General features: G+C 43.6%; 1 protein-coding gene across 5 annotated transcripts in view; it reads right to left on the bottom strand.

Annotated features, from left to right (window-relative positions):
- The window catches only part of DISC1 (DISC1 scaffold protein), a 414,923-nt gene that overhangs the window by 193,378 nt on the left and 198,968 nt on the right, over positions 1-22,577 (bottom strand). For 2 of the 5 annotated variants that reach the window (XM_063790552.1, XM_063790556.1), the window contains exon 10: positions 1-22,577. This exon is cut by the window's right edge. The exons of the other annotated variants lie outside the window; for them this stretch is intronic. The gene's annotated coding sequence lies outside the window, so the exon portion shown is untranslated. 5 annotated transcript variants of the gene reach the window in all.

Raw genomic sequence — 22,577 nt, forward strand, 5'->3', positions numbered from 1 at the left:
CATGAGGCTGAGCAGCCAAGGTAACTTTCTGGATTATTTTCTGTGTGTGACCAGAAGAGTGCTAGGCAAGGATCTGATTTTAAATTCTCTTCTTATAAAATGAGGTATGGAATAGGCTGCTATGGACTGAACTGTGTCCTCCCCCAAAACTTATATGTTGAATCCCTAATCCCTGGTACTTCAGAATGTGACTTTTTGGAAACAGAGTCTTTAGAGAGGTGATAACATTGAAATGAGGTCAAGAGGTTGAGCCCTAAACCAGTCTGATCGGCGTCCCTATGAGGAGAGGAGATGAGGACACAGACACACACAAAGGGAAGGCCATGTGAGGGAGAACGCAGGGAGAAGACAGCCATCCGCAAGCCAAGCAGAGAGGCTTAGGGAGAGATCATTTGTGCTGACACCTTGATCTCGAACTTCCAGCCTTCAGAGTTGGGAGAAAATAAACATCTGTTGTCCAAGCCACTCAGTCTGTGGTTTTCTGTGGCAGTAGGCCTAGCAAACTAATGTAAATTTAAGAACAATGATCTTTATAATAACAGAGAAAACAGCAAATTCTCCTGTACTTCTCTAATTGGCACATGTTCTTATAAATGCTGGCTTAACCTTTATAACTCTCTCCAAATCTTAAACTGGACTCAAAAGTCCTTCCAGCTAGTGATCTAAACTCTAGTTCTGCCCAATCCCAGAGTCTTTTTCCAACAGTTCCTGAACCAATCACAGGCAAATACCTGAGTTTCCTTATCACGTTATCCTGCCTGAGTTTCTTTCAGCTAAGAAACATAAAACAAAAAAACTCATGCTGTTTCTTCCGGTTTCAGTTAAAAGCCTCCGCCACTTTAGTTACTATGTTGCCTTAAATTCTAAGATGCACTGTCTTTTTTGTTTTTCAACATTTAAAAAGTAAAGATGCGATTTGGAACTGGCGTGTCCCTGCACCGTGAGTGTCTACCTGCCTTTGTCAAATCCAGGATGCATCAGACAATCACTGGCATTGTAGAAGCAAGAGAATGCGACGATTTTCTGTTCCTTTTGAAAAGGTCGATGAAAAGCTAGGACAGAGACTCTTTTTCCACCTTTAACTTTGGCAGTTATGTAGTGGCAAAAATTATAGAAAAAGTATAGCTCTCACTTAGAAAGGCCAGGGTCCAAATCCCTGGATGGCTATGAAGATGCTGCCCGCATTCCAAGGCAGACAGTGTCTTCGCAGTTGTCCCGTCCTATGGGCCCCTCCGTGGGCTTTGCCCTACTGCCTGGATCCTCCATCCCTGGTTAGCAAGCTCTGCATGCCCAGCTCCTTCTGAAAGCTGCCTCCTCCTCTCTGCCCTAACAGTGACCTGGTCATCCCTGGAGGGTCTCATGGCATCTGCAGCCACTCGAGTGTGGATGCTCACTCCCCACCCCTACCCAAGCAGTCAGTGTCCTCCCACGTCTCTAACGTGGCTCTACCTTCAGGTATAATCTGTTGCTGCTTGAAGGCTCAGGGCATTCAGCTTCACCCCAAGCTGTCCTTCTCATTGCTCTCATCTGGGACATCCCCCTTCTCTGGGGGCCTTGATCCTGGACCTCCACCTCCTCCCCACCCCGAGCCCTGCCGCCATCCTTGCATCACCAGGCCGACACCTGGGCTTCTGGGTCCTTGGTCTCACCATCCCACCTCACTTCACCTTGGCTTCATCTGCACCCAAACTGAGCCACCGAGCTCCCAGCCACCTTGCCACTACTTTTCCCACACCCTAGTTATTTCTGCCCCTGTTTCACGACCACATCCAGCCACCCACCCCTCAACCTATCACTTTCCCTTCTTTATCAGCCTCCAGCGTAGACATAGCCATCCATCACTTCACTCACCTTCCTGCCACTCCGTTCGGCTCCCGAACCCAGTTGCCTTTCTCCTCTACCTGCCTGGAAACCCCCAGCCTGGCATGCTCGCTGTTGCCATTCCCTCTCCCTGAAGCAGGCTGCTGAGCACAGCTGGGGAAAATGCATGATCTCAGGGACACTGTTCCCAGAAGTCACTGGGCCACCTTCCAAATGGGCACCAAATCCACCTGGCAATTCTGTGTTCCCCATGCCAGGTCTCCCCACCTTCAAGGCACCACAGCAGACCTTTCCCCACTCTCCTCAAACCTCCCCCCACCGGCCTTCCTCCCATTCACTCACTCACTTGCTCACTCATGTATTCATTCAAAAATGTTTGTGGAGACCACAGCCAAACCCGGTCCAGAGCTGGCACCAGGATGTGGCTCAGTCATTCATCACCCTTCTCTGCTTTCTCTTTGTAAACCAAAAACAAAATTCTAAGTTCCTCAACCATGTAAATGGACTTCCCGCCAGGCCAGAGAACTCTAAAATTTAACCAGAAAGACTGGCTCAGGCTATGACGGGAAGTAGGGTTGAACATGCCTCGATATAACCTCCGGTATTAACATCAACACAGACCTTACATCTGATAATAAATATTTACAATCTAGTCTCTCTGAAGCCTGCCACCTGGAGGCTTCAGCTGCATGAGAAAACTTTGGTCTGCGCAACCCCTTATCGAAACCCAGACATTCCTTCTTATTGATAATAACTCTTCTTTTTCTTTTTTTTCTTTTTTTTTTTTTTTTTTTTTGAGTCAGAGTCTTGCTCTGTCGCCCAGGCTGGAGTGCAATGGCACAATCTCAGCTCACTGCAAGCTCCGCCTCCCAGGTTCATGCCATTCTCCTGCCTCAGCCTCCCGAGTAGCTGGGACTACAGGCGCCCACCACCATGCCCGGCTGATTTTTTTTGTATTTTTAGTAGAGACGGGGTTTCACGTGTTAGCCAGGATGGTCTTGATCTCCTGACCTCGTGATCCACCCCCCTCGGCCTCCCAAAATGCTGGGTATTGATAATAACTCTTTTGACCAATTGCCAATCAGAAAATTTTTAAACCTTCCTATAACCTGGAAGCCTCCCTGCCCGCCCAACTTGCTTCAAGTTGTCCTGCTTTTCTGGACCAAACCAATGTATTTCTTAAATGTATTTGATTGATGTCTCATGTCTCCCTAAAATGTATAAAACCAAGCTCCATGAAAACCCTAAACCACAGGGTTCAGAGAGCTTCTGGGCTGGTGAGGCCATGGCAGTGCTGGGAGGTGGCGCACCTGGAGGGGGCATGGAAGCTCTGCGCCACCCCCCTACCTTGTCCTATGCATCTCTTCCATGTGGCTGTTCCTGAGTTGTATCCTCTACAATAAATCTGTACACATAAGTAAAGTGTTTTCCTGAGTTCTGTGAGCCACTCTAGCAAATTATCAAATCTGAAAGGAAGGGGGGCTGTGAAAACCATGGGCTCTGCACACAACTCAAACAGAGCTAAATGGAATTCCGGGACAACCAGTTGATATCCAAAGAGTTAGTGTGTCCCTAAAGGCAGGGGAACCCCACAAACAAAAACAATCCGTGCTCCTCACACACTCCTGCCGGTCCTCCCTCATCCCTGACCACAGTCAGTCATGCTTCTTTGGGGCTCCTTGTCCTCTGCCTGTCCCCTAAAGATTAATGTTCTTTAGGATACTCCTTTGCACCATCTTGTCTCTGCACTGGCTTTTCCCATGCACTCTCATCTATCTGCACGGCTCTAATTATAATCCATATGCTGAGAACAGCCAAAGCCCTGCTGTCAGTCAGCTCTCCTTCCTCAGCTTTGCAACCAGCTCTCCACTGAACATCTCCACCTGGATGTCACTCAGAAACTGCAAACTCAACTGGCTCAAAGGAGACGTACAATCTCTTCCAAATCTGCTGTTCTTATGGCCTTGATTCTAATGAATACCCCCCACCGGTGGTCCAGGCCAGAAAGCTAAGCTTCTATCTTATCTCCTCCCTCATGATCACCTGCACCTCCTGCCTCTAAGCATCCACTCTCAAGTCCTGTTGGTTCTCACTGCTGAACAACTTTGTAATGTATCCCCTCCTCTTCGTTCTCACAGCTGCTCTCCTGTCACCTTCCTCTCTCCTGCCACCGGCTGCCCTGCAGGGGGATGGCCCTCGTGCCCAGTGTGGAGTGGATTCTCTCTCCATTCTGCAGCTGGACCCAGTGTGGCCTTTTTTTCATCCCCCCAATGTAAATCTTATCAGATCACTCCCTGCTTAAATCTGTCCAAGTGCCTCCTATTGCTCTTAGGACCATTTCCAAGCTCCTTAAATGGTATACAAGCCCACCTGGCCCCTGCCTAATTCTGGAGCTGAAGCTCTCCCCACTCCTCCACCCCACTGAACAACGCAGCCCCGCTAAACTTCTCACGGTCCCCATAAGGAAGCTTTTCTCTATCACCTCTCATGCTTGTTCTTTCTTCTGCCTCAAATGGGCTTTCCATACTTTTCTCCATTTTAACTTTTACATATCCTGAGTAGCAGCTTAGATGTCATCTCTTCCAGAAATCTTTCCTGGCTTTTCATACCTCCCCATCATACACTTATCTGACTGTACTGCCGTTGTCTGTTTTCTGGTGGTGTCTCCCAGTGGGCTCTAGCATTCTAGAGGACCAGGATGGTACTGTTAGGCTCAGCACATGTAACCAGCTGCAGACACAGCCCGGCACGTAGTGGCTCACTATAAAAATTAGTTGAAAGCAAGGACAGATTTACCATGAATCTAATGGCACATAAAGCCTCAGGGTCCTCCGCTGTCACAAGTCCTCTTCAAACCCTGTATCCAAATTTGAATCATAATTCTATATATTTTTTTCTTTAAATAAGACCCATACTCAAATTGTGTAAGCTCCAGTCCTCACAAAACCTGGACCCACCATTGGTTACATAAATGAATGAGGGGGAAAGTGAGGCTCACAGAAGTGAAAGAGCCACCCCATCTCATGTCCCTGTGATGTGGCACAATGAGGATCTGAATTCACGTGTCTGACACAGCTCACACTCCATCCAGTGTGCATAACAAGCAAATCAGCTCATCACTCCTAGCCTCAGCTTCCTCATTTAGGAAGGAATATGTTTGCTGCATGGGATGTCATAAGGAATAACTCAAATAATATCTCCAAAGTACCTACATAGGAGTTGGCAAATGAATGATTCTGAAATATCAGACTGTTGGATAAATAATACTTTGAAATACCATACTCCACAAGTCTCACTCAGTTCTCAAGTTCAATATCCATTGAAATGGAGTTCTAACTCAGCAAACCTTTACTAAGCCCCTATTCTATGCAAGGATTACAGGAACTGGGGGCAGAAAACTAATAGCCTTGAAAAGGCTGGGCGCAATGGCTCACGTAATCCCAGCACTTTGGGAGACTGAGGTGAGAGGATTGGTGAGAGGATTGCTTGAGACCAGAAGTTCAAGGCCAGCCTGGGAAACAGAGAGAGATCCTATCTCTACAAAAATAAATGTTTTAAAAATTAGCCAGGCATGGTGGTGCATGCCTGTAGTCCCAGATGCTTGGGAGCCTGACGTGGGAGGATCAAAGCCCAGGAGTGGGAGGATGCAGTGAGTCATGGTTGCACCACTGGACTCCAGCCTGGGCAACAACACAAGACCCTCTCTTAAAAAAATAAAAATAAAAAACAACAAGAAAAACTGGCACAGAGGCTAGGGAAATAGATATTTAAACAAATAATTACAAAGTATGCAAAAAGAATTAAATATCTTCATCGTTTTTACTGTTTTCTAACCTTAACATTTTGCTCTTTTTGTGTGTGTGTCTAAGGAATTATCTCTTGCCCTCTTGTCTGAGGTTGACTATGTAGTTGATTAACAGTTATTAATAATTAACAATTCTACTCAGCCATAGAGCAGCCTTTGGTTACAACCTGAGTGATTTTTAAGGAGACTAAGTTAAAGCTGTGAATTGAACAAAAACTGAATAAGATTTTTATGGGTGTCACCATACAAACCCTCTAGGGAGGTAACAGTTCCTTGAAAAGAAGCCAAATTTAACTTAGCCAACAGCACAAGTTAAGAGGTCAGAAAATATTCAGTAGGCAACTCCCTCTCTGATACTAAGCATTTAAAACATTTGCACATTTGTAAAAGTTGCACCAGCATGATGCACAGAGCAACCACACTGACCAGCGAGCTGGATAACTGAGGTACAGCCTGTACAAGAGCCTGAGAAAGATCTACCACCCACTCTGTGACTCCTTGAGGGGTGACTCGCAATGCTGTGGAAATTCAGGGTCTGGGGAGTGTGCACACCTGGCTTGTGCCAGGCTTTGCCCCCTGGAAGGTATGTGGGTTTGGGCCAAACCTCACAAAGCCTCTGCTTAGTCAATAATAATAGTAGTAGTAGATAATAATGCACTAATAGAGATCCAGGTTGAGTATCCCTTATCTGAAATGCTTAGGACCAAAAGTGTTGTGGATTTCAGATTTTTTTCAGCTTTTGGAAGATCTGCATAATTACCTGTGGAGAATCTCTAATTTGAAAATCCAAAATCCGAAATGCTTCTGTGAGCTTTTCCTTTGAGCATCATGTCAGGCCTCAAAATTAGTTTCAGATTTTGGAGCATTCCAGATTTTGGATTTTCAGATTAGGAATGTTCGACCTGTAATAATAACATCAACCTCATAGAGAGGATTAATGAGATAAGACAGGTAAAGCACGTGGTAAATGAGCTATATGTCTTCAAGTTTTTAAAATTTTTTAAAAATTTACACGCAGTAAAATTCACTTGTTGTACAGTTCTATGGGCTGTAACTTGTAACCATCACCACAAACAGGATACAGAACAATTCCAAGGCCCCTAAAGAATTCCCTTGGGCTGAGGCGGAGCTTGCAGTGAGCTGAGGTCGCGCCACTGCACTCCAGCCTGGGTGACAGAGCGAGACTCCGTCTCAAAAAACAACAGCAACAACAAAAAACAAATAAAAACAAAACCAAGAATTCCCCTGGGCTGTTAATTTCTAATCAGACCCTTCCCCAGCCCCTCTCCCAATTCCTAAACCCTGCCCTTAGAGGTCTCTTCCAGAGCATCATATGAATAGGATGCTACAGCTGTAGCCTTTTGAGACTGGTTTCTTTCACTCGGTACAATGCATTTGAGATGCAGCCAGGTTGTTGTGTATATTGATAGTTTGTTCCTTATTACTGAGTCGTGTTCCATTATGTGAAGGTACCATAGTTTGTTATTCTATCCACTCAGTGAAGGACATTTGACTTGTTTTCAGTTTTAGGCAATTATGAATAAAGCTGCTATAAATATTCATCACAGTTTTGTGGGACATAAATTTTTATTTCTAGAGGATAAATAAGTACCCAGGAGTGGAATTGCCAGGTCACATGGCAAGTGTAATGTTTAACTCCATAAGCCACTGGCACTGTCTTCCAGATGGCTCTACTGTTACATCCCCACCAGCGATACTGACACATCCCACCAGAGATATATGAGCAATTGGCCTGCTCCACCTTCTTGGCAGCACTTGGTGTTGTCAGTATTTTTTATCTTAGCTATAATAGGTGTGTAATGTTTGGGTTTTTTTTGAGGTAGAACATTTATATGAGACTGTGTTTAATCATCGACTTTTGATATAGTTTAGATGTTTGCCCCCTCCAAATCTCATGTTGAAATGTGATTCCTCAATGTTGGAGGTGGGGCCTTGTGGGAGGTGCTGGTGTCATGGGGACGAGTCCCTTACGCATGGCTTGGTGCCCTTTCTGTGGTAATGAGTTCACACAAGAGCCGGTTGTTTAAAAAGAGCTTGGCACCTCCACCTCGCCTCTTGCTCCCTCTCTCGCCATGTGACACGCTGGCTGGCTCCCCTGCCCTTTCCGCCATGATTGTAAGCTTCCTGAGGCCTTGCCAGAAGCAGATGGCAGCACTATATTTCATGTACAGCCTGCAGAACTATAAGCCAAATAAACTTATTTTCTTTATAAATTACCCTGTCTCAGGTATTCCTTGATAGCAATGCAAACAGACTAACACAACTGTAATACAAGAATGTTCAGGAGCAGTGGAGGGTACAGAAACCAAGTTATTTTAATGGCTAGCCACGACCTTTCAGAAATCTTGAAAACCCCAGCCTGGTGAAAAGGTATCTCATGGTGTGGCTCTGTCCACTTCTCCAGCCTCATCTCCTATCATTCTCACTCTTACACCCTTCAGTCCAGCCAGATCAATAATCACATAAACTAATATTTATTGAGTCCTTATGATATGCTAGGGCACTAAGCCAAGATTGTTACATGTATTATTACTTTATCTACTCATGGTCCTAAGAGGTCAATATTAGTAGTAGTATTATTTCTACTTTACGTGGGAGGAAACATACTCAGAGTGATTAGCAAACTTTCCCAAAGTTACACAGCTGCTAAGTGGTAGGGCTGGGATTGGATCCCTGTCTCCTAGATGTGCCACGTTCCTCCGACCTCTGAGTCTGTGCTCTCCTCTTCCCTAAAACAACACTATTTCTGCCCCTTCCATCCCCAAGCCACGGTGCATGCCCTGCCTCCTCTGTGAGGCTCTCCCTGGCTCCTCGAAGGCATCCTTGGTTGTCCTTATCTCTGCTGTCTTGACACCCATTGTTTATTGCTTCATTTCATACTTCAACACATCGTGCCCTATTTGCTGTGTACATGTGCCTCCTCCACCAGTGACTGCAAAGCTCTCGAGGTCAGGAATCACATCTTGTCACCCTTCCACTCCCCAGTGCCTATTACAGTAGCTGGCACCTGAGAGGCGCTCAACATGTGTTGTAGGAGTTGAGGAACAGCTAAGGCTTCTGAATGAGAGGCCAGGCGGTGACACAGGGGTCCACTGCCGCACAGGTGTTTTAAATATAAGCTCACAGTCCTACAAAATGCATCCATACAATGAGCAAAAATGTAGAAGCAAAAGAAGGGCCTTACACAAACTTACATGTAACTCTTGATACAGACTCTCAGATATCCATCCCTATCAATAACAAACAGAACATGAGGTATAATGCAAGATGACCACAGGGACATTCACCCAATGTTAACAGCTTTAGGCCAAAGGGCAAAAAACGAGAGTGGAAGAGAGAAGAAACGAGTCCTTTTCTATATTCTTGCTACAGTTGTTCTCCTTCCTATTTACATAAGCATGGAGGGGGTCTTTTCCTCCGCTTATGTGTCACAGGGCTATTAAAACTGTTTATTCCTCCCTTAGTCTATCACTCTCAATAAAGAGGATCATTTTTAATATTAAAAAATAGTAAATTCATTTGCCTGGAAAGTTCCTTGAGGAACATGGAGTCATCCTTTCCTCTGGAAAACCTGAACACAAACCATTCCAGATAGATGGGTGCTTAAGCAACCAGAACACAGTTCAAACACAAAGGCCAGGAAGAGGCAGCTCTCTGCAGTGTCTGCATCCCATGAATATATGTTAAATTCATAGATTAATTTTTTAAATTAAAGCATTTGAATAGTATGAAATATTAACAGTCAAATGCTTCACGGGCCACAGGTTCTTCTCCAGTATTCTCCCAAGTGAGAAACTTCAAAACTGTAGAGACCATGGCTGTGCACTAATGAATCCAGGACTTTTTATCTATCTTTCTTATCTATTGATAAATGTTTGCAAACTCTAAAGGCTTGAATACAGAAGTTTAGCCTGTCTTAGAGAAAAAACGCCTCTTAAAGAAAAAAAAAAGGCATAAATGAAAGGGCATTCATACAAAGAAGTATATTAATATTTCAATTGTGGCAACCAAATTTGCCATTCCCAAACCAGATTAGGAACTATTTTTTTCCAGCATCAGTTCCCATGACCCACATCCACAATGGCATGCTTCAGTTTCCCAGGAATTACCTGCTTTGGTTCTAATGTAGGTTTATCCCTCTTCAAGTTCCATAAGAAAACATTACTTGTGCCACCTCCTCACCTCCTCCCTTTCATTTCACCTTCACCCCATCATTTCTTCAAGGTTCACATGTAGAGAGTTAAATACAATAACAGTTTCCATACTTTCATGCAGATAATAAGTTTTTCGAGTGAAGCAGAAAAAAAATATACAGATCAGAAATACACCAGTGTCTTAATGACAAATTTCTTTATTCAGTGCTTTGGGGACCTCATCACGTAATGCTTCATGGAAGAGGGTGACTTCATATAATTTAATCAATGAAAAGACAGAGGAGAATTTGCTTTAGAAACTTCTATGCCCATATATCATGTAAAGGCAAACAATAGGCTTGTTCCGTGTTTGGTAATTAGTTGTAAACAGCTACACTTTGGGATAAAAAATATCATGTCTCCCCTTGAATTTGCATACAAGTGCCTTAACACATTTCACGGTGACAGCCACGAGCTGGTTTATATACCTAATGGAGCCTGGCAAGACAGGATGACCTTTCTAATTGTCATTATGAGAAGCACAATTGCAAGTGACTTTGAAACATATGGTAAACTTCATTATGCTAAAATATAAAAGCTTCTACTTTGGGGCTCACGATTAATATTAATGTCAGACCTCCTGAGAAAAAAATGTACTCTAAATTTTATATTGTATAAAACCCTCTCAATACTAAAGAGAGCATTTATTTATAGTCTTCAGTCTTCTTCATAGATGCTATTAAATATTACACTAGATGTGGCAAAATAGAATGAATAATCCTGAAACATTAAGGGAAGGATAATGATTACCTTCCCAGCATCAGGTCAAGTGCCATGCAGGGTGGGAACAGAGAGACTGACTATAAATATGGGTCCAAGGAGGACAGAGGATGTGTATACAGGAGAGTCAGTGGGGCCCGACTCAGATCACACGGGGAGGGGCGGGGCTTAGCGCACTTTATCCAGAGCACGCAGACATCCTGGGAAGTTAAGGTGGTCAGAGGAGCTGTCCTGATTAGGCATGGAAGGAATGTAGGAAGTGAATGTGTGGATAGATAAGGGTAGGGGATAGTCCAAAGGTGGAGAGGAGAATGTGAAAGCCAATGGGAGCAGCCAAAAGCCGTGGGAAGACATGGTCGGGCTGGAGGGAGAATGACTCCCAACAGCTGCAACAGGTAGAAAGGTGCCTTCTTGAATCCGAAATCATAGAAATTTCTTATGATTTATGATTACACATCATCAATGGAAAAGGATCTTTGCCTTAATATCAAATGCTGTATATCGTCTGTGCAGAGAAGGGCAGGGAACTATTGCAAACCCATTTTTCATGCCCCTGGTGACAGTTTCAAAGGTCATCCTATCTGGCATTCTTCCAGGACAGGGACGACCTTTCTCTACCATTTCTTTGAACCCCCTCCTTAAACTGCAGCTTCAAGGGCCACAGACACCATCAGGACACTATCCGTTCACCTATGAAATAACAGCACGCCTCTGGAAGGAAAAAAATAGTCCTGTAAGCAGGAGTTGTTTTTATAATGGATCAACTTAAGAAAATGGGAAATAATAAAGAAAAAAACAGCCAAAGACAGTGAAGTACAAAACATGAGATGCATCCTGAAGAAAAATAAGGTCTTGGGTAGGATACTGAGTACTTCTCTCAGTTTCTGTATTTTAACAGTGGAGAAAATGTAAAATAATAGCTTTCACAGATTTACTGAAGAAAGTGAAACTGGTTTATTAAGGTCTCAATTGTGGCAGTTCCCTGAATATCACATTTGTTTGAAAGGCCAGGTCCAATGCATATTAATACACAGAGTGGAAATAGAATGTTTTTACTCAGAAAGATCGGTCTATGTTGTTTAGTACATCATTTGCACCCTAATGCCTTAAGAAGTTTAAAATCCATTCTACACCTTTATCTCAACATGATATTATTTTTTATACTTTGTTCTTGGTCCATTATTAATCATGATGGGGGTTAATTTCACAAATACACACACACATACAAATAGGAAAAATGATTGATAACCATATTATATAAAGAGAAGAAAACCACTAGGTGCCTCCTTCAAAATAAAACCAATAGACAAAGGACATAGACAACACACTGTCAGGCCTCTGAGCCCAAGCTAAGCCATCATATCCCCTGTGACCTGCAAGTACACATCCAGATGGCCAGTTTCTGTCTTAACTGATGACATTCCACCACAAAAGAAGTGAAAATGGCCTGTTCCTGCCTTAACTGATGACATTATCTGGTGAAATTCCTTCTCCTGGCTCATTCTGGCTCAAAAGCTCCCCTACTGAGCACCTTGTGACCCCCACTCCTGCCCGCCAGAGAACCTCCCTTTGACTGTAATTTTCCTTTATCTACCCAAATCTTATAAAACAGCCCCACCCCTATCTCCCTTCGCTGACTCTCTTTTCGGACTCAGCCCGCTTGCACCCAGGTGAAATAAACAGCCTTGTTGCTCACACAAAGCCTGTTTAGTGGTCTCTTCACACGGACGCGAGTGAAATTTGGTGCCGTGACTCGGATCGGGGGACCTCCCTTGGGAGATCAATCCCCTGTCCTCCTGCTCTTTGTTCTATGAGAAAGATCCACCTATGACCTCTGGTCCTCAGACCAACCCGCCCAAGGAACATCTCACCAATTTTAAATCTGGTAAGCGGCCTCTTTTTACTCTCTTCTCCAACCTCTCTCACTATCCCTCAACCTCTTTTTCCTTTCAATCTTGGCGCCACACTTCAATCTCTCCCTTCTCTTAATTTCAGTTCCTTTCCTTTTCTGGTAGAGATGAAGGAGACGCGTTTTATCTGTGGACCCAAAACTCTGGCGCTGTTCACGGACTCGGGAAGACAGTCTTCGCTTGGTGTTTAATCACACGGGGACGCCTGCATGATTATTCACCCACGTTTCAGAGGTGTCTGACCACGCGGGGACGCCTGCCTTGGTCCTTCACCCTTAGTGGCAAGTACAGCTTTTCTAGGGGGCAAGAACCCCCCACCCCTTCTCTCCGTGTCTCTACTCTCTCTCTTCTCTGGGCTTGCCTCCTTCACTATGGGCAAGCTTCTGCCCTCCATTGCCCCCTTCTTCTCCCTTAGCCTGTGTTCTTAAAAACCTAAAACCTATTCAACTTACACCTGACCTAAAACCTAAATGTCTTATTTTCTTCTGCAATGCCGCTTGACCCCAATACAAACTCGACAGTGGTTCCAAATAGCCAGAAAACGGCACGTTCAATTTTTCCATCCTACAAGATCTAAATAATTCTTGTCATAAAATAGGCAAACGGTCTGAGGTGCCTGACGTCCAGACATTCTTTTACACATCGGTCCCTCCCTAGTCTCTGTTCCCAGTACAACTCATCCCAAATCTTCCTTCTTTCCCTCCTGCCTGTCCCCTCAGTCTCAACCCCAAGCGTCGCTAAGTCTTTCTAATCTTCCTTTTCTACAGACCCATCTGACCTCTCCCCTCCTCACCAGGCCAAGCTAGGTCCAAATTCTTCCTCGGCCTCTGCTCCTCCACCCTATAGATCCTTTTATCACCTCCCCTCCTCACACCCGGTCTGGCTTACAGTTTCGTTCCGTGACTAGCCCTCCCCCACCTGCCCAGCAATTTCCTCTTAAAAAGGTGGCTGGAGCTAAAGGCATAGTCAAGGTGAATGCTCCTTTTTCTTTTTCCCAAATCAGATAGCATTTAGGCTCTTTTTCGGTGACGATAAAAACCCAGCCCAGTTCATGGCTCATTTGGCAGCAACCCTGAGACGCTTTACAGCCCTAGACCCTAAAAGGTCAAAAGGCCGTCTTATTCTCAATATACATTTTATTACCCAATCTGCTCCCGACATTAAATAAAACTCCAAAAATTAAATTCCAGCCCTCAAACCCCACAACAGGACTTAATTAACCGTGCCTTCAAGGTGTACAATAATAGAGTAGAGGCAGCCAAGTAGCAACATATTTCTGAGTTGCAATTCCTTGCCTCCACTGTGAGACAAACCCCAGCCACATCTCCAGCACACAAGAACTTCCAAATGCCTAAACCGCAGTGACCAGGAGATCCTCCAGGCCTGCCTCCCCCAGGAGCTTGCTACAAGTGCCAGAAATCTGGCCACCAGGCCAAGGAATGCCCGCAGCCCAGGATTCCTCCTAAGCCGCATCTCATCTGTGCGGGACTCCACTGAAAATCGGACTGTTCAACTCACCTGGCAGCCACTCCCAGAGCCCCTGGAACTCTGGCCCAAGGCTCTCTGACTGACTCCTTCCCAGATCTTCTCGGCTTAGCAGCTGAAGACTGACACTGCCAAATCGCCTTGGAAGCCCCCTAGACCATCATGGATGCCGAGATTTGGGTAACTCTCACAGTGGAGGGTAAGTCCTTCCCCTTCTTAATCAATACGGAGGCTACCCACTCCACATTACCTTCTTTTCAAGGGCCTGTTTCCCTTGCCTCCATAACTGTTGTAGGTATTGACGGCCAGGCTTCTAAACCTCTTAAAACTCCCCAACTCTGGTGCCAACTTTGACAATACTCTTTTAAGCACTCCTTTTTAATTATCCCCACCTGTCCAGTTCCCTTATTAGGCTGAGACACTTTAACTAAATTATCTGCTTCCCTGACTCTTCCTGGACTACAGCTGAATCTCATTGCCGCCCTTCTTCCCAATCCAAAGCCTCCTTTGTGTCCTCCTCTTGTATCCCCCCACTTTAACCCACAAGTATAAGATACCTCTACTCCCTCCTTGGTGACCGATCATGCACCCCTTACCATCTCATTAAAACCTAATCACCCTTACCCTGCTCAATGCCAATATCCCATCCCACAGCACGCTTTAAAAGGATTAAAGCCTGTTATCACTCACCTGTTACAGCATGGCCTTTTAAAGCCTATAAACTCTCCTTATAATTCCCCCATTTTACCTGTCCTAGAACCAGACAAGCCTTACAGGTTAGTTCAGGATCTGCGCCTTATCAATGAAATTGTTTTGCCTATCCACCCCGTGGTGCCAAACCCATATACTCTCCTATCCTCAATACCTCCCTCCACAGCCCATTATTCTGTTCTGGATCTCAAACATGCTTTCTTTACTATCCCTTTGCACCCTTCATCCCAGCCTCTCTTCGCTTTCACTTAGACTGACCCTGACACCCATCAGGCTCAGCAGATTACCTGGGCTGTACTGCCACAAGGCTTCACAGACAGCCCCCATTACTTCAATCAAGCCCAAATTTCATCCTCATCTGTTACCTATCTCGGCATAATTCTCATAAAAACACACATGCTCTCCCGGCTGATCATGTCTGACTAATCTCCCAAACCTCAATCCCTTACAAAACAACAACTCCTTTCCTTCCTAGGCATGGATAGTGAGGTCAGAATTCTTACACAAGAGCCAGGACCGCACCCTGTAGCCTTTCTGTCCAAACAACTTGACCTTACTGTTTTAGCCCAGCCCTCATGTCTGTGTGCAGTGGCTACCACTGCTTTAATACTTTTAGAGGCCCTCAAAATCACAAACTATGCTCAACTCACTCTCTACAGTTCTCATAACTTCCAAAATCTATTTTCTTCCTCACACCTGAGGCATATACTTTCTGCTCCCCCAGCTCCTTCAGCTGTACTCACTCTTTGTTGAGTGTCCCACAATTACCACTGTTCCTGGCATGGACTTCAATCTGGCCTCCCACATTATTCCGGATACCACACCTGACCCTCATGACTGTATCTCTCTGATCCACCTAACATTCACCCCATTTCCCCATATTTCCTTCTTTCCTGTTCCTCACCCTGATCACATTTGGTTTATTGATGGCAGTTCCACCAGGCCTAATCGCCACTCACCAGCAAAGGCAGGCTATGCTATAGTAGCTTCCACATCTATCATCAAGGCTACCACTCTGCCCCCGCTCCACTACCTCTCAGAAAGCCGAACTAGTTGCCTTAACTCAAGCCCTCACTCTTGCAAAAGGACGACACGTCAATATTTATACTGACTCTAAATATGCCTTCCATATCATACACCACCATGCTGTTATATGCGCTGAAAGAGGTTTCCTCACTACGCAAGGGTCCTCCATCATTAATGCCTCTTTAATAAAAACTCTGCTCAAGGCTGCTTCACTTCCAAAGGAAGCTGGAGTCATTCACTGCAAAGGCCATCAAAAGGCGTCAGATCCCATTGCTCTAGGCAACGCTTATGCTGATAAGGTGGCTAGACAAGCAGCTAGCTCTCCAACTTCTGTCCCTCACGGCCAGTTTTTCTCCTTCACATCGGTCACTCCCCCGCTGAAACTTCCACCTATCAGTCTCTTCCCACACAAGGCAAATGGTTCTTAGACCAAGGAAAATATCTCCTTGCAGCCTCACAGTCCCATTCTATTCTCTCGTCATTTCATAACCTCTTCCACATAGGTTACAAGCCGCTAGCCCGTCTCTTAGAACCTCTCATTTCCTTTCCATCCTGGAAATCTATCCTCAAGGAAATCACTTCTCAGTGTTCCATCTGCTATTCTACTACCCCTTGGGGATTGTTCAGGCCTCCTCCCTTCCCTACACATCAAGCTCGGGGATTTGCCCCTGCCCAGGACTGGCAAATTGACTTTACTCACATGCCCCAAGTCAGAAAATTAAAATACCTCTTAGCCTGGGTAGCCATTTCACTGGATGGGTAGAGGCCTTTCCTACAGGGTCTGAGAAGGCCACAGCAGTCATTTCTTCCCTTCTGTCAGACATAATTCCTCAGTTTAGCCTTCCCACCTCAATACAGTCTGATAACAGACGAGCCTTTATTAGTCGAATCAGCCAAGCAGGTTTTCAGGCTCTTAGTATTCAGTGAAACCTTTATATCCCTTATGGTCCTCCGTCTTCACGAAAGGTAGAACAGACTAATGGTCTTTTAAAAACACACCTCACCAAGCTCAGCCACCAACTTAAAAAAGACTGGACAATACTTTTACCTCTTTCCCTTCTCAGAATTTAGGCCTGTCCTCGGAATGCTACAGGGTACAGCCCATTTGAGCTCCTGTATGGACGCTCCTTTTTATTAGGCCCCAGTCTCATTCCAGACACCAGACCAACTTGGACTGTGCCCCAAAAAACTTGTCATCCCTACTATCTTCTGTCTAGTCATACTCCTATTCACTGTTCTCAACTACTCATACATGCCCTGCTCTTGTTTACGCTGCCGGTTTACACTGTTTTTCCAAGCCATCACAGCTGATATCTCCTGGTGCTATCCCCAAACTGCCGCTCTTAACTCTTGAAGTAAATAAATAATCTTTGCCGGCAGGACTATGCTGAACCTCCTTAGGCACTCTCTAATTAGATGTCCTGGGTCCTCCCAATTCTTAGACCTTTAATACCTATTTTTCTCCTTCTCTTATTCCGTTTAGTTTTTCAGTTCATCCAAAACCTTATCCAGGCCATCACCAATAATTCTAAATGACAAATGTTTCTTCTAACGGTCCCACAATATCACCCCTTACCACAAAATCTTCCTTCAGCTTAATCTCTCCCACTCTAGGTTCCCACGCCACCCCTAATCCCGCTCGAAGCAGCCCTGAGAAACATCGCCCATTATCTCTCCATACCACCCCCAAAACTTTTCACCATCCCAACACTTTACTACTATTTCGTTTTATTTTTCTTATTAATATAAGAAGACAGGAATGTCAGGCCTCTGAGCCCAAGCTAAGCTATCATAGCCCCTGTGACCTGCACGTACACATCCAGATGGCCGGTTCCTGCCTTAACTGATGACATTCCACCACAAAAGAAGTGAAAATGGCCTGTTCCTGCCTTAACTGATGACATTATCTGGTGAAATTCCTTCTCCTGGCTCATCCTGGCTCAAAAGCTCCCCCACTGAGCACCTTGTGACCCCCCACTCCTGCCCGCCAGAGAACAACCCCCCTTTGACTGTAATTTTCCTTTACCTACCCAAATCTTATAAAACAGCCCCACCCCTATCTCCCTTCGCTGACTCTCTTTTCAGACTCAGCCTGCCTGCACCCAGGTGAAATAAACAGCCTTGTTGCTCACACAAAGCCTGTTTGGTGGTCTCTTCACACGGACGTGAGTGAAACACAGAATGAAAAAAAGTAGGCCCGGCATGGTGGCTCACTCTGTAATCCCACCACTTTTGGAAGCCAAGGCAGGTGGATCACTTGAGCCCAGGAGTTCGAGACCACTCTAGGCAACATGGCATAATCCCGTCTCTACCAAGCCAGGCCATGGTGGCACATGCCTGTACTTCCAGCTACTCAGAAGACTGAGATGGGAGGATTGCTTGAGCCCAGGAGGTGGAGGTTGCAGTGAGCCGAGATAATGCCACTGCACTCCAGCCTAGGTGACAGAGTGAGACCCTGTCTCAAAAAAAACTTATAAAGGCACAAAAAAACAAGTTGAATGTATTAGTCAAAGATATGCAAAAACAAGGCATGAATTAAATACCACTCTGTTATTATACTAATAATCTTTTAAAAAATAATGCTTATTATTAGAAAGGATGGATTGGTAGTATCAATTAAATTGCTATAACCTGCAAATCAATCTGCAGTATGTATGAAGCCATAAAAATGACTGCATTCTTTGGGTCATTAATCCCAATCTTGGCACTTTATCTTCAGAAACAAATTCATGAAATAATCATTAAACACCTCAGAATAAGGAGGTAGTTAAGTAAGTCACAGTATATTGATTCTTGGACTGTTATGTACATAAAAAATAATAAATTGGAATATTATAATGCAACCAGGGACACAGAAGTGTATAATGAAGAGTATGGCTCTGAAGTGAGACAGATGAGTCTCATTCCAGTTCTTTACTTCCCATATACAGAAACTTGAGCCACTCTGTTGATTCACTGAGCCTCAGTTTCACACATTGGTAGATTGGGAATAATAAATTTGTCTCAAACTACAGTTATGAGGATTAATTGGTGCCATGCTCTCACTATTGTCCTATAAGGTTAAGGACAGCCAGAGGATGTAAAATTGCATCCTCTTTCTCAGTACAAGTGTGTAAAAAGCTTTCCTGTGCTGCAAGCACAGAAGAGAATGCCAAAAATGCAACCAGGGGCTCTGTTATAGAAGTTGTATGATAAACATTTTTCATTCATTTCAAAAATTTTATTTTATGCTAAAGGTATTTTTTGAAATAAATTAAAATTTTATCCTAGAGTAACTCCAGACATTTCATCAGCTTTGACTTCAGAGAATTTCTCTATAATCTTTAGGGGAGAATTACTTCACTTCCAAAGGCTGACAGATTTGCAGGATTCCAGACCACTGGGGAATGTCAGTGTTTGGTGACCTTCTTAGGGCAGACATGAAGTTGGTATCCAGCCACTACTGTTACTCAGTCTCTGAAAACAATGGAGTTGGGTGAAGGGTATACAGACACTTGCCAAATTCCAATGTATATGTCTCACCCAACATAATTGGTACATATAAAGCAAAGTAGAATGCTGGATCCAATTCAGAGTTAAAAAGAAGCCCAAGATTTCAGTCACCCTGTCCAAACCAGATAGACCATGCAATCGTAATATAATTGTATTTGGTTCTTTCTTGGGGAAGGAAAATATCAGAATTGGGGAGACTGGAAGTATAAAGCAGTCATAGTAAACATAGGAAAAGAGAGATATTCATAATGGGTTAATACACCAAAAATTAAACATCATTTTGGCAAATAAAATTTGGTTATAATTAAACCAAAAAGCAAAGTGTGTCATCAGTTGTTAATGAGTTATTAAGACTCCAGAAAGCATAATGTCAAAAGAAAAATAAAACAACATTCTATGACTATGCAGGCTTGTGGAATATGAGCATGCCTGCCTCATAAATTTTTGATGATGCCAAGTCAGTAAATCCTTAAGCAATTCTTGATGGTTTCTGTACTGGCCATAAATATTAAATTGCAGTGCATTCACTCAGGGTTGTCCACCCCTACAGTGATCTAGCCCTCCCCAGTTACAGAAAAGCCTCAATGGAAAGTGGATTAGACACAGTGGCCATCCCCAAGTCCAAAACATAACAGGACTAAGGGCCCAGGGCAGCAAACACTAGCTCCTCAAAGCAGTCAGGGCAGGAAAACATTCATCAGCATGCTCGTTCTCTTTTATAAGAGCTCAGAGAATCTGAAAAATCAAATTAGCAACAAGTGATGATCTCTCCAGTAAATACCATCTCTCTTGGGTTGTTAACATATGGCAGCTTCAAAGAAAAAGTACACAGCTAAAATGGCAGGAATGTGTACAGGAAGCCATAACTCATGATAATGCCAAGAAGGAAAACAAAATATTTCTTACCAAATTAATCATTGAAAAAACTGTGACCATATAAAAGAGTCATATTTAGCCAAGTAAAATTAAATTCTGCAAAACCTCACAAAATCAAATTTGGTTTATAAAGAATCAACCTTCATTCCTGAAAATCCTAAATTATATAATAGTTTAAATTTTTTTTTATTTATGCTGGGCGCAGTGGCTCATGCCTGTAATCCCAGCCCTTTAGGGGGCCGAGGCAGGCGGATCACGAGGTCAGGAGTTCAAGACCAGCCTGGCCAGGATGGTGAAACCCCGTCTCTACTAAAAATACAAAAATTAGCCAGGCATGGTGGCGGGCGCCTGTAATCCCAGCTATTCGGGAGGCTGAGGCAGAGAATTGCCTGAACCCGGGAGGTGGAGGTTGCAGTGAGCCAAGATCACGCCACCGCACTCCAGCCTTGGCAATAGAGTGAGACTCCATCTCAAAAAAAAAAAAAGTTGTTTTATTTAACCAAAGTTCAAAACTCACTCAAAAGAAGCCTAGGAAGATTGACATCACATGTTGCAAATTGAATTCCTTGTAATCTAAAGGATGACAAATTAGTAAATTCTTAAAAGCAAACAGGGCTTCTAACTACTTCTTTACCAGGAACTGAATAATGTATCAATCTAATAACCAATGCATTTACTTATAGGAATACAAAGGAAAACATTGCCATTTCAGCATTTTAGAACAGGAAGCAGAACTAGCAACAGTTCTTTGAAAATATACAAAAAACTGGTTTGAAGTCAACGAATATGTATCCAATTAAATTGCTATAGTTCAACTTCTCTCTGATTTATGGTAGTATGCCAAGTTTCTCCTAGTCACCCTTCGAAAATAAAGAATTGAGGTTTTAATACAAAAGATATGAGTTTCATAGGGTGATAACCTATAGAACCTCCTACTACTGAGTTAAATTATCCATCTGCTATAGCAACATGGCAGATAGTGGATCGTCATCTCAGGCACAAAATATAGGGAGGGTGCTTGAAAACTTCAAAAATGAAAAAAAAAATACCCGTCTTTTCAGGATGTTCAACATCATCAATAGATGACTTTTTTTTTGTAGACTTTTGTTTTGTAATTATGAATCTATGAGTGTGGTATTTAGGTAGGGTGATGAGGTTGCGGGATGGATAGAGAGACTGACATTAGGAATCAAATTCATAAAGAACATAAAGCAACGTCAAAGGTAAAATGGCAGGTAAGAGGGATTCAGATGGTGGCCTTGCCCCCTGAAGGCTCTGTGGCAGGATCCTTCCTAAACCTCAGCTTCTTCGTCGGTAAGACAGAGATTCCAGTGGAGCCGGTACCACAGTGGTCCAGAGGATGAGATGACTAAAGTATGTCAAGTCTTAGCACAGTGCTTAGTTCTCAAGTGCTTGAGAAACAAAAAGAAAGGGATAAGTCTTTGTTACTAAAAAGAGGGTGACTTCGTAAGAGGGATCATTCCTTTTCTTCAAAGAAAACATTAAATCCACAATAGCTGTAGCTCATCTGTGCATACAGAAATCTGTGCCCAAGAAATACATACTGAATATACACAGTAAAGAGCAATGGAGGAAGAAATCTGCAAAGAACTTATATTTAAACCTCTAAGGATCTATATGAAAGATAATGTGAATAATAGAATTTGGTTTTATTAATTCCAGGCAAGTTCTAATGATCATGACAACATATTTTCAAATCATAGGGATGATACTAAAACATAAAGCATTAGGCTGAAGTTATGCAGTTAACTGAGGGTGGTACCACTCCTACCTGGGGGCATTGAAAAATGGGGGTGGGAAGAAGAGTTGGATGCAGGCAATGACCAGGGATGTGAAATGTTCTGCAATACATGGTAGGGTCCCCATGCAAAAAATAATCCCCTCACCCAAATCATGGCAAATAGGCTCTTCTTTAAGATCATGAAGTTCCACTTACCATCACTCTTAGCTTAATCTTCAGGACATTATATGAGCGTGTGTGAGTACATGTGTCTACCAACATTATCAAAGCCCAGAGTGCATATGAAATGTACAAAGAGACTCTAATACGCACTCATTAGTAAGAATAATCTACAAAGCAGAAAATCTGGCAGATATTTAAGAGACACATGTACCCACCCTATTACATAGAGTCAAGTTTCTGCTCTAAATGAATCAGCATGTTAAAAAAAAAACTGCCTGTTGCAATTTGGTATGAAATATAATTGAAAACATCATTGTATTTCCACCCAGGGGGTAAGTGACTTACGTATTTTAAGGGAGTATAGAAACAAGTAGAGAGACAAGTGAAAAAAGATGTAACAATAGTAGGGACTTTTAAAAATATATACGGATAAAAGTGGGAAAAGGAGATCAAAAGTAGCTGAGAGCAAGAAAATAAACGAACAAAGTATAAATTGAATTGTGGAAATTCACATACAAGGGGCTAGAGTTAAAAGGGACCTCAGTAGCCACAGGGACTATCTAATTCATCTCTGGACCATGAGGGCCTGCCAC

The sequence above is a fragment of the Pan troglodytes genome, chromosome 1 (genome assembly GCF_028858775.2).
Source record: "Pan troglodytes isolate AG18354 chromosome 1, NHGRI_mPanTro3-v2.0_pri, whole genome shotgun sequence".
Classification (NCBI taxonomy): Eukaryota; Metazoa; Chordata; class Mammalia; order Primates; family Hominidae; genus Pan; species Pan troglodytes.